This window comes from Octopus sinensis, linkage group LG10 (assembly GCF_006345805.1).
Source record: "Octopus sinensis linkage group LG10, ASM634580v1, whole genome shotgun sequence".
NCBI lineage: Eukaryota > Metazoa > Mollusca > Cephalopoda > Octopoda > Octopodidae > Octopus > Octopus sinensis.
Window position 1 is genome coordinate 5,022,514 of NC_043006.1, and position 6,000 is coordinate 5,028,513.

Here is a 6,000-nt window from a genome sequence, read left to right on the forward strand (position 1 = left end):
TACTATAGCCTCGGGCCGACCAAAGCCTTGTGAGTGGATTTGGTAGACGGAAACTGAAAGAAGCCCATCGTATATATGTATATATATATATATATATATATATATATATATATGCGTGTGTGGGTTTGTGTGTCTGTGTTTGTCCCCCTAGCATTGCTTGACGACCGATGGTGGTGTGTTTATGTCCCCGTTACTTAGCGGTTCGACAAAAGAGACCGATAGAATAAGTACTGGGCTTACAAAAGAATAAGTCCCGGGGTCGAGTTGCTCGATTAAAGGCGGTGCTCCAGCATGGCCGCAGTCAAATGACTGAAACAAGTAAAAGAGAGAGTAAAGAGAGAATTTGTTAAAACCAACCTAATTGCGATGTTAAAGTTATTAAACCTCTCATAACATATTTAGTGTATTTGGCTGGTCCACTTGATTAAAAAGATGTCAACTTATTCTAATTGCACCAAGAAAGTTTTTTAATCCTGTTTGCTCTCTCACGTTTAACTTTAACCCTTATGACCCCCGTTGTCACATAAAGAGATGAAATATATATGCATTGCTTTAATAATTAACGGTTTGAGATTTTTGGCTTAATTACTCTTCTAACCATGACGCCTCAAACGTGAAATAGACACGAGTGGAGTTGGGCAAATCTTAAATGTACACACACACACAAACACATACACACACAACTTTCTATGTATATTTGTATATGTGAAAACCAAACACGCATATATAAGTTGACAATAAACTCGCTATGAATAAATGTATATACATGACACCACAAAGACACATACATTTTTATAAACACATGTGTGTGTACATAACGCACACACACACACACAAGTATACATATATGTATACATACATATATATAGATAGATATATATGCCGAAATACATACACACACACTCGCACACACACATGAAATTGCTTTCTTGATGTTTCCGAAATAAGTTAGCGTGGCTACTTAATTTGAAATCGCGGTAGTGACTGAGAGTTGAATACTTTAATGTAGCGTATCAAAATCATAATATAAAGTCTTTTGGCTTCCAAATCAACTCGCCAGTTGCAATAAAGGCTGTTATAGGAAAACGTTTTAACCTTTGTGAAGGACTATTTTAGAATGTTGTAATCTTAAGAAGTTACTAAAGACTGCCACCCACTTAAGATGGAGTCAAACTGATTTTCCAAGCAGACATACAGTCGCCATTTTAATTCCAGTATGACTTCCCAATTTTTTCATACACTTAATACTAAATACAACCATACATACACACATGCATATAAACACACACATAAACTCTTCTCTCTCACTCTCTCACAAAGACAGACAGACAGACACTCACACACGCTTAAACACACCATACATACATGTACAAACACCAACTCTTTTTGACTTATATTTAAGAAGGCAATAGTTAAAGTTGCACGCGAATTAATCAAAGATATTTAAAAAGTGTGATTTTCTTTTTTACACATTTAATTCAATCACACAAAGCCGGATGTATTTCTGCATTTCTGATTGTTCGTTAGCTCATCCACCTACCTACCTACCTACCTACCCACCTACCTACCTACCTACTTACATACATACATACATACCTATCTATCTATCTATCTATCTATCTATCTATCTATCTATCTATCTATCTATCTATCTATCTATCTATCTATCTACCTATCTATCTATCTATCTATCTATCTATCTATCTATCTACCTATCTATCTATCTATCTGTCTGTCTATCTATCTATCTATCTATCTATCTATCTATCTATCTATCTATCTATCTCTCTGTCTGTCTATCTATCTATCTATCTATCTATCTATCTATCTATCTATCTATCTATCTATCTATCTACCTACCTACCCTCCTACCTACCTAATTCATATATACTGTCATATATTTACGTGTATCTACTCATGACTGTATTCATCTAAAATTAGTGCACACGATTAAAAAAATTATGCATGATAGTATATAATATATAATATGATATATAATATATATGTGTGCATGCTTCAGGTGCATGAGTGGCTGTGTGGTAAGTAGCTTGCTTACCAGCCACATGGTTCCGGGTTCAGTCCCACTGCAGTGGCACCTTGGGAAACTGTCTTCTACTATAGCTTCGGGCCGATCAAAGCCTTGTGGGTGGGTTTGGTAGATGGAAACTGAAAGAATATATATATATATATATATATATACATATATGTATGTGTTTGTCTGTGTTTGTCCCCCACTCCAACATCGCTTGACAACCGATGCTCGAGTGTAACTTAGCAAAAGAAGCCGAAAGAATACGATAGAAGCACGTCGTATATATGAATACACAAACATACACACACTCACACATATATATTTGTATGTATGTGTATGTGTGTATGTTTCTGTCTGTGTTTGTGTTCCCAACATCGCTTGGCAACTGATGCTGGTGTGTTTACATCCCCGTAACTTAGCGGTTCGGCAAAGGAGACCGATAGAATAAATACTAGGCTTACAAAGAATAAGTCCTGGGGTCGATTTGCTCAACTAAAGGCGGTGCTCCAGCATGGCCACAGTCACATGACTGAAACAAGTAAAAGAGTATATGAATACAAAAAAATAATAATACATATAATAAATGTATATAAAAATGTTTCATACAAGCGAAAATAAAAACAAGCTTAAACAACCACGCGATTTATTCTATCAGTGATATGATTACTGCTTTGTTCACGTATCGTCTGCAATTTTGTTGGTAGACCCATTATTTTCTACTCAAAGAATTTTCTGTTTTATACTGGCGAAAATCTCTTCCAGGTTAATTTTTATATCCTTTTCAGTGTTCAATTAATGGATTTTGAAGAGATCCGAACAGGTAGAAATCTAAAGGCGTAAGATCGGGTTTGCGTGCAAGGTACGAAGATACTTTTCAGTCAAGCTCGAATAGCTTCTGACAAGTCTGCAAAGAAGTGTACGGTGTGGCATTGTCGTGATGAAAGACAATGCCTTTACGATTAGCTAGTACTGGACACTTCTAGTGGATCGCTGCTTTTAATTTGTCTGGCTGATCACAGTACACATCTGTATTGATGGTCCTGTCTATGGGAAGCAGCTCGTAAAAGGCAACACCCTTCCAATCCTATCACACTAAAAGCATAACCTTCTTTGAATGAAGGCTTATTTTGGAGTTGTTTCTCCCACCATGATTGTTTGCGCTTTACATTGTTATAGACGCCCCACTTTTTGTTCCTAGTCAACATCCTCTTCAGGAAAGGATCGTTTTCTTCACTCTTATTCAGCGAATCGTAGATGGAAGACTGTTGGGCGAGATTAGCCTCATTCCATTGATGTTGGACCCAAACATCGAGCCTACTGAACTAACCGAATTGAATCAAATGGTTTTCTACACTCCATTGAGAATACCTGCGAACACCCTGGTCGTGTAACAGGGGTTTGGTGACGACTAACTCCTTCTCAGTTGGCCGACCAGTGCGAGAACCGAAAAATTTCCTGATCGACATCTTGAAAACCACTTTTAGCACAAAAGTGATATAAAATCTTCTTCTCCTTACAGAGTGCATACCTTGCAGGTTTACGCCACTTTCTTGCGCTTTTTTTAAACAAAAGATCATGAGGTGTTGATAGAATTCGCTTTGATTCACCATTTCGGGATCATCCCAAGTACACAAGACACATCCAGTCCCGTCGTTATTTCGCATCGAACTATGTTGAAATGCTAAATATCTAACGAGTGCGCATGCGCAGGGGCAGGCTGAAATTAGCTACCTGTTAGAATACTTGAAGAATAGTATCCACAAAAAGCGATCCACCTTTAGTCCAACAATGTATATATATATATATATATATATATATATATATATAAATGAACGAAAATGCACAGTGTTCTTTATGCGTTCATTAATTCAAATATTGCATAACCAAAATTGGTTATGCATTCGTATTCAGGCAACATTTGTATTTTTCAATAAATATATTTTCCTTATTAATCGTTCTTGTATAGAAATAGTTTGCTTGCTCTGGTAGATAGGGAAAACCCTGAAGTTTGATTGGAGATTCCCTGCACATCTCTCATTGGTATTTCTCTACACCATTGGAAACGAATCTATCCCTTATGAAGTGTAGTTCTCCGTCTAAGTGACATCATTGGTTGACCAATATAATTGTGTCTGCAACCTGAAGAAGTTATCACATTAGATTTTCGGATGCACACGTGAAATTGGTCTTGTGAATCACTGTCCTTGTTTGAAATGGAATTCTGAGCCTTTCAGTAGGTTGGGGTGTGTTCCACAATTTGGATGTCCACATTTTTTAACTATTGGTTTCATTGTCGTTGGGTATAACTTCGCATTTGTCTGTTGTCTTTTTAGTGATTTGGGTTGTGTTTTTACATTTGAGGAATTAGGATCCCTAGTGAGCATTAGCAGATTTTGAGTAAATGTGCTGTATGCCTCATTATTTCTGGGGTTGTGTGTCGATATATAGAGCAGTATTTTTAGATGAGGTGTGTGATTTCGTTTTGTTTCCCTTAGTGTTTTGATGCCTACTTTTTTTGGCACGTTTAATTCCATTATCTGCAAGTGAGGGTAGACAGTGTCTCACGACTAGTGTTGTTCTGAGGTCTTGCAATCAAAAGACTACAGCTTACTTGGAGATTTCAGAGGTATTGAAGTCGAAAATCCTGAGTATTTGCATCAGACGCTTTTGCTCAAATCTTTTTCGCTAAATAAAACGAATATTTCTTTTGGTGTGTGTTGGGTAGCATGAACTAAACAGAAGATACTGCTTTGAGTCCGTTGACATTGTGTTACCTTATGTGGATCGTTTGATAATCCTGTATTTCGAGAGAAAATCCCTTTTTCAAATATAAGACAGTAGAAAAACAAAGGGGTCAAGTAAAATGCTATTATCGATGTGTTTCGAATAACAACATATTTCTTCGGAATCTTTATTGCTTTGTATTGAAAATGGATTGATCCCAGAATATTATAGGGTCATTAACTAACCAATGTTACAATATCTTTATCGCTGACATTACCTTACATGTTTTGGTTAAAATCCTCGCCTGCATTGGTCAAATGTTTATTTCATTTACATGTACTAATACATATTAGGTATACACAGTTGTAGGGTAGAGTTAATTTGTTTTGATATTGGTCCTTGAGTGTCTTTGGTGCTGTTAACTCTGTTGTAAACATTCGGACCTAATCCTTGTTTGAGGATAACTGGTTTGACAAACAGGCCCGACGAAATAGGCTGGAATAGGCCCAATGGCCGACCAGTTGACGTTCCTTTTGGACAATTACAAGTCGGTAGCTATCTGGAGGGAATTACTGATTCCCTTTCAAAAGTTCTGTATTGGAAGGACTAGTTGTAGTGATTAGTATGAGTTGGAGGCATGGAAGTAGCATTGATTATGAGAGGGTGAGAGACAGCGAATATGGAATGCTTCGATGAGGGTGGCACGAGATCAACCTGCTCTGGATGAGCAGAGATCACTGTAGCAGAAGAGGACACAAAAGAAGGGAAAGAGAGAGTGTGTGTGTGAGTTAAATAAAGAGAGAGATAAGAAAAATCAGAGAGGGAAAAATAGCACATTTGTGGATCCCAGTTTGTGAAAAATAAATAGTTAAGTAGGAGAGCAATGAGTATGACTATGTGGGAGTTTCTGTCGGTTTGGGAATGTGATTTGGACACATTATGCATTCACATTTTGCATTTCTTATCATTTCATCGTGTAAATGATTATGAATCGTGGGCGGGATTGTGGGAATGTTCTAGTACAGGTGGATCTTATATGAATATATGTGTGCGTATCCGTAGGGGTACATTGATTTATTTGAATGTATATGTGTGTGTGTGCGTATATGTGTATGAGTGTGTATATTAGATAAAACTACAGATTTTTCTATATGTTTGTATGTCAGAATATTGATATACACCTAATTTATAAGTAGTACAACACACACACACACACACACACACACACACACACACACACACAC